The following is a 7,820-nucleotide window of genomic DNA, read 5'->3' on the forward strand; positions in this document are numbered from 1 at the left end:
GTTGCGCTGTTCCTTTATTCAGTTATGGCCATTTTTCGCTCACAACCAACGACGCCGAAGCCGGAATTTTTGTGAACAAGCCCCTTATTATCAGTAACGCGTTAAAAAGAAAGCAGCAGTGATGCGATTGCCTGGAACTATTCCAGAGAAGGGAAAAAATAGGGGGGGGGGGGGCGCTGTTGAAGGAACCAGAATCATATTTTAGAGCAGGCAGGAATAAAGTATCTCGAAGCCGCTGAATGCACATTTACGAGTGGAACAACTGATTTTTGACAATTAAAGCGGCTGAACAATGCAGAGCTCTAATTTGCTAATATTATATATACGAGTACGTAAAGCTTGGACTACTAATAGCGCAACCGCTTGCAATGCAGAACCAACTGTATAGTGCAGTGTTTGCTCGTTTTCTGTAACTTGTACGTGCCGCACTTCTATTTCATGCGTGCATTTCGTAATATTTGTAAATCATGTGTATATTTAAATATTGTATACTTGTCTGTTCTATACTGACTTCAACATTTCTTTGTGACTTCCGTATGCACATTTCGACACTGATTGACAGTTATTTTTAACACCTTACATTGTGCACCTTTGTGTTCACAGTGTGTTGGATTCCTGCTAAATTTGTTCTGCTTTGTTTTTGTTTGGTGTTGTACCTGCTTGCCAAAACTTGTATGCCCACCTGTTAAGGTCTCGGAAAGAAATTCGAAGTATTAGAAATAAATAAATAAATAAATAAATAAAATACTATGGTCTACTCTTACTACTATTTGCCCTGCCACGAAACCGAACGTGTACAAGTATACCGCTTACTGCGCAGCACTCGAGGTGAAAGACCGGACAAATGCGACTCATCACGGGCGATGTCTCGGCCGGCATATATCCCCCCGTTCAGGAGATATGCCAGCCAATGAGAGACGGCGACGAAGTTGTTACGAAGGAGGCGTAGCGAACTGACGAGGAACAGAGCGCGAAGAAACGCATCTTCGGTGGGGGCGACTTGCCAGAGTACAAGAACCGATTGGTGGTCGACATTTACGAAGCTCTCCATTACGGCGTCCCTCTTAAGTAAATATAAGGTGGGTTTTTGGGCGTAAAACCACGACTAATATTAGAACATACCTTCGTCACACTCTCAAGGAAATCGGAGGGGGAAGGGAGGGGGCCATTACAAGGGCGTGTCTATAGCGGCTCGTCTGCGGTAGACATGCTTCACATGCGAGCGACGGAGCGGCGGCGATGAGCGGCGGGAGGAGGCACGTTCATTTCACATGCGCCGCTGCTGTTGCGCGACGCCCGCCGCTCTAGCGGGCAGTGTTGTCCGCGGAAGGTGCCGGTTAACCACTGTTTTCAGTGGTATCTAAAAGCCGTGCTCTCCCCCAAGTGTTCATCCTTTCGCACCCGTGTGCTGCGAGGTTCATCATTAATAGCCGCTCGACTTTTACGCGTCTGTACACTGATTGAACTAAGTGTAACATGAATCTTATAACAAACAAGCAACATTTGCAGTTGCTTTTCTGTTTTGTCCTGGCTCTTTAATGTATGGTTTTTGTTGCGCGCTCATATGGAGAAGCAAATGAAACAGTTTGCTGCCATGATTTTATTAGAACACTGTTCCAGCAAGGTGAATGCTTAAGAACTGCGAGCGTGGTCTGCGCAGCACTTCCCATGTTTCTCCGATTCATTGCTCTTGCTTTCAGCGATTTAACTTTGGGACACCGAATGAGGTTTCTGTCAGCCCAGTACCTGTCTGCTTAAGTCAAAATAAAATTTTATATAAAAGCTCTCAGTGGTAAGTTTCGGTCGTGTTTGTGGTCACCCTGTGGCATATGCGAACACACTCTTCCTCGGTATTTTCCGAATGGTCTACATTTATTCTGGCACCCGAATTTGCATGCTTCCACCATAAATAGTAAGCCTCTTAGGTTTTTCAGTGATTCAGTAAAGCACCCCAGGAAGAGTTTCACCAACGGCAGGTAGCATGGTATACGTGATACGCTCGTTGTCCTGGTTCTTTGGCGGCTGTATATACACTTGTGCGCGGCCCAGGTCAGAAACTACGCAGCGAGTTTTGCTTTAGCAGAAATTCGCGTCCACAAATGCTGCGGTGGTGAGCAGGAAAGCCGAAGTAAAACATCATTTCACGCAACACACTTTTGCTTCGCGCCCTCTCTTCATTGAGTTACACCACGAAATTCCTTTTCAGTGACCTGTGTGGAAAGCTACTTCTCAAGTCGACTGCAGCACCCGCCTTTGCTCTCTCGTTCGTGTGAACCCATTCATCTATGCACCGTCAACAAAATTCATCATTTGTTAAACCAGCAACATTTGCTGCGACACAGAAGCACGTCGTGTCATGCGGCTCCTATACGTGGGAGTAACTTTCGGTGAAACTGCAAAAAAAAGAAAGTAGTAATAATATTATTATAAAGAAGGGTACCGCACACGATTGTCACTCCGCTGGAAGCATCTTCGAGAGCAATAAAAGGAAAACAGTTGCAGTTGGACTTCACCAGTGAACATGGCCAGTTCAAGCGATGACTCTAACTTCACAAAAGTATGCGACTTCTTAAGGAGCTCGGCAAATTTTCCCCAAAGAATTCTCTTTTCATGCTTCTTGCAGAAATCCTCCATATTGACGTCCTAAAGAAGAGGTCGTTTCGCAACTTCTGCAATGAGCAACTCATTGAAAGCAGCGCGAGACATTTGTGAGCCAGGGAGAGGACGGATGTCGTCTGCTACTCAGTCGGAGCGAGTTCTGCGAAACGAGTTCCCCGCAGCGCGCGCGTTCACTCCTCGACTCGGCCCCTAGCATCACGTGTCAAACGACGTCACTATTCGCTCTGCCGCTTCTGCCGCGAGTGAATTTTTCCAACTCTGGCGAATTTCACTAGAGCGAACAGTAGTCGTGGTAGAAACCTGTTTTGGCCTCGCGCGGTGGCTGCCGCTCCGCTCTTGGAGCAAAATCGCTCGCATGTGAAACAGGCTTAAGTTAACCAATGGCATTGGTTAACGGTGTCCAGTCCAATAAAGCGCCTACGCTACAACTGCCTTCCCATCACCCCGCGATTTCCCCGAGAAGTTCGCTCCTGAATCGCACGATGACGCTGCCCGGAATTCGACGCGATAAAAAGGTCAACCACACTACATGCTAACCACAGTCTAAGGCCCGTATTCACAAACCAACCTTATTTCGCCATTTTCATATCTGATTTGAGCCTCTAGCGCGTTTGATAAACAAAGCAGACCACGGTATCACAAACCAATCTTAGGCATAACTCTTACGATGTTCACGTTTTCATACCCTCATAACACATGTAGATTATTCAGAAGCTTAAAGGGACCCTGCGATACTTCCTCTGCGTGGTAAAAAAACTTCTCCTATCGCCGTGGAAGTGGGTTTCATCGCTGCCACAGCGGTAGCATATCGATAGATGCGAATTTGCTAGACGCCCACGGATAGATGGCAGTGCACGTCAAAGCACATCAGATGGTTTAAATTTTGCGAGCTCTTCAATTCGGCGTTTCTCACAATTAAATCGTGGCTTCAACTAATCATTTCGTCACAAGACATCACGGCCACGCCTATATACAGCAGCGCTCTTTTAGCCGCAAACGCGACTCTTCTGCGGCATCGACGCCTTATTGCAACGTGCGGATCGCGGATTGTTGGAGCGCGGCTTAAGCCAGCATACATGTAAACGTAGGATTTCAAGCTATATCGGTCAATATCACATTTCTCGGTTCCACATTCCGCTATATAGGAAAAAAACTTGACAAGCGCAAACGAAGACGAAACACGCGTAACAGGACCAGTGGTTCACTTGCAACTGGCGTCTATTTGAAACATAAATCATGACATACCTGCGCATCAAGCTCATACCTATGCACACATCGTATCGCAACAAACGGCGTGTGGATAAGTCTTCGACAAGGACGAGCGGGACTACAAGAGGGAGGGGACCCCAAAATTTTCGTCTGCAACCACACCCCCCACCCCCGCCTAAAGCAAACATATTCAAACGAGAATGCATAAATTACCGATCTGCATGCCCACCTGGACGAACTCACTTGCCATGGGTGATGCTCCCCCCCCCCCCCCACCCTGTGAAGAAATCCTGGCCCCCACTCCTGGCCTTTGAACACCACATTTGAAAACAAATAATCGAGTATCGAAATGCGTCGAAAGATAAAGCCACTTCCTTTTATTTCAACACAAAAGATGGCCAGCTTACACACTTATCACATGCTTTCATTATCAGGTAAGCATCGACTATTTCGAGTTCTGTTTGCTGCTCTGCCCTTCTTTTTTTTTCTTCAACTGGATTTGTGAAATAAAGTGAAACACCAGTCTTGTTCGATGTGTCTTGTCTTCATCGTACACACTTTTCAACTTTCCTCTGATGATGTACCACCTCGCCCAAAACCAAGGTATTGTTATTGTGTTACGCAATTTCGGCGGAAAATGTGATGGTATTAAACGCACAAGAATGCATTTAAGCCAAGGGTGTTTGGCCGGGAACGTAAAAGAAAACGTATTAGGCCACCGAGCGCGTTACGCCAAATCGAATCAACAATATTTCACTGTGTAAGGGCGTACTTGGATTCTGGCTCCATAAAAAATGCGGTGACCGGAATTCGAACCCGAGCGCTCGAGCTGCAGCACAACTTCGGCGCTACGCTGGCATGGCAAATGACAAAATAAAATGAAAGTACGGAATGAAGGCGGACACGAAGATTTTAATCTTGAACGAAAACACGAATGAGAAAAGACAGCAAGGAGCAAAAATATTCTGGGTGCTTTGGCACAGACGATCGTCAGTCTATTGTCTCACTATTTGTCTGTGTGCGCGGACATGCGTCTATGTGCGTGTGTGCATATGTTGAACATGAAGCACCTATAACGCTCTTCCTCCTTGGCCAGCTTGGAGACAGTCCTTGCTGTGGCAATCTTTTCTTCAGGTCGAAGGGTAGGTTCTACGGAGAACTTCGGGCCTTTTTGCAGAACCTGCTGAATTTTTTCCGGCACAGACACATCACTTAGGTTCAAGAAACGTCCCTCACTTGAAGCTTGTTTTTTCCTGGCAGGTAGTTGTGGTCTGATCCAATTCCACAAAGTTTCCGTGACGGATTTCGAAGTTTTGCACCAGTCGCGATACGAATCGCGGTTGTTACGTCTATGAACGTCTTGGTCACACATGACCCTCAGCCAGTCCTTATAACACCGGACTTGTCTGTACCATTCCGAACGAAGGATTCGGCACATCCTTTTGGTATGCCCAAACGACGGACTCATCATTCCAAAAAGCATTTGTACCTCTGCCGGACAAGTTCCTTGACGAAGGTGCCACGATGCTACTCTTGCCCGACATGTTAAGACAGCAATCCACGATGCCAAAATGGCAGGGTCTTGAAAAGAGGGACTACAACAGTTAAAAGAGCCCTGTGTACTAGAAATACATTGCAAAAGGATCAAAATGTGGGCCAGTTGGTAATTCATTTTCTTCGTTCAGCGAACTGGGAGCGCAGAGAAAACACAAAGGACGAAGCGAGGAACCACACAACACGAGCGCTCAACTAACAACTGATTTATTTTCCACATCGGAAGGACATATATAAACACAAAATGCGCATGTCAAAAAAGATTATGACGAAATCAAGGGCAGCATGCGAAGCGTGTAATCAAGGCACATGTCTAAGGGTTATCTAGGTAGCTGAATTCACAGTCAAGTAGTGAGAGGGAAGGATGACTTATACATTGGTCCGTATTCCTGGAAATGTGATAGGCTTCAGAAATTTCGCGCGTAGTTTGATGAGGATGCCGGAACAGAACAATTGTATTCTCAAACAGAGGTTGGCACTTGCACGAAACGCAATGTGACGCTAAATGGGAGTAAGGTGTACTTTTCAACGAGCTTCTGTGTTCCCTGAGACGCACGTTCACACATCGGCCGGTCTGGCCAATGTACATCCGTCCGCAAGAAAGGGGTATCTTATATACTACTCCGGTGATGCACTTAACAAACTTAGTTACGTGCTTCTGGAGGCATCCTCTACCTTTAGATGCATTATGTGCCCTCCTGTGCACCATTGAACATATACTGGCCAATTTATTGGGTGCCGAGAAAACCACGCGCACACCGAACCGGTTTCCCACGTTTTTTAACCCATGGGCCATTTTATGAATGTAGGGGATTACTGCCGCGCGCTTCTTATTCCCTTCCTTGTTCTCTGAAGAAGTACATGTGCGTTTTTCATTATTTTTGACCGTACGCAAGAGCTTTTCACAGACTGAGGCTATTACGTAGGAAGGGTATCCCGCACCTATCAGCCGTTCCAACTGTGCTACGAAACCACTTTGCAAGGTATGCAGGCAACATTTTCTGAGGGCTGAACGTAAGCATGACATTACGATTCCGCGTAAATTGGCCAGTATATGTTCAATGGTGCACAGGAGGGCACATAATGCATCTAAAGGTAGAGGATGCCTCCAGAAGCACGTAATTAAGTTTGTTAAGTGCATCACCGGAGTAGTATATAAGATACCCCTTTCTTGCGGACGGATGTACATTGGCCAGACCGGCCGATGTGTGAACGTGCGTCTCAGGGAACACAGAAGCTCGTTGAAAAGTACACCTTACTCCCATTTAGCGTCACATTGCGTTTCGTGCAAGTGCCAACCTCTGTTTGAGAATACAATTGTTCTGTTCCGGCATCCTCATCAAACTACGCGCGAAATTTCTGAAGCCTATCACATTTCCAGGAATACGGACCAATGTATAAGTCATCCTTCCCTCTCACTACTTGACTGTGAATTCAGCTACCTAGATAACCCTTAGACATGTGCCTTGATTACACGCTTCGCATGCTGCCCTTGATTTCGTCATAATCTTTTTTTGACATGCGCATTTTGTGTTTATATATGTCCTTCCGATGTGGAAAATAAATCAGTTGTTAGTTGAGCGCTCGTGTTGTGTGGTTCCTCGCTTCGTCCTTTGTGTTTTCTCTGCGCTCCCAGTTCGCTGAACGAAGAAAATGAATTACCAACTGGCCCACATTTTGATCCTTTTGCAATGTATTTCTAGTACACAGGGCTCTTTTAACTGTTGTAGTCCCTCTTTTCAAGACCCTGCCATTTTGGCATCGTGGATTGCTGTCTTAACATGTCGGGCAAGAGTAGCATCGTGGCACCTTCGTCAAGGAACTTGTCCGGCAGAGGTACAAATGCTTTTTGGAATGATGAGTCCGTCGTTTGGGCATACCAAAAGGATGTGCCGAATCCTTCGTTCGGAATGGTACAGACAAGTCCGGTGTTATAAGGACTGGCTGAGGGTCATGTGTGACCAAGACGTTCATAGACGTAACAACCGCGATTCGTATCGCGACTGGTGCAAAACTTCGAAATCCGTCACGGAAACTTTGTGGAATTGGATCAGACCACAACTACCTGCCAGGAAAAAACAAGCTTCAAGTGAGGGACGTTTCTTGAACCTAAGTGATGTGTCTGTGCCGGAAAAAATTCAGCAGGTTCTGCAAAAAGGCCCGAAGTTCTCCGTAGAACCTACCCTTCGACCTGAAGAAAAGATTGCCACAGCAAGGACTGTCTCCAAGCTGGCCAAGGAGGAAGAGCGTTATAGGTGTGTAACAGAATGTGTTCAAGCAGTTTCGAGCAATGTTAGCGATGTGAGTAGAAGACTGCGCGTTCATCCAGTTGTTAAGTTTTGTTTGAACAATCAGCTAAGGGTACTCATTTCTGACAAAGAAGGGTTCTTCGTTATCATTAATGAACTAGATTTTCTCAAGAAGGCTGAGGAAGCATT

This window comes from Rhipicephalus microplus, chromosome 4 (assembly GCF_043290135.1).
Source record: "Rhipicephalus microplus isolate Deutch F79 chromosome 4, USDA_Rmic, whole genome shotgun sequence".
Lineage (NCBI taxonomy): Eukaryota > Metazoa > Arthropoda > Arachnida > Ixodida > Ixodidae > Rhipicephalus > Rhipicephalus microplus.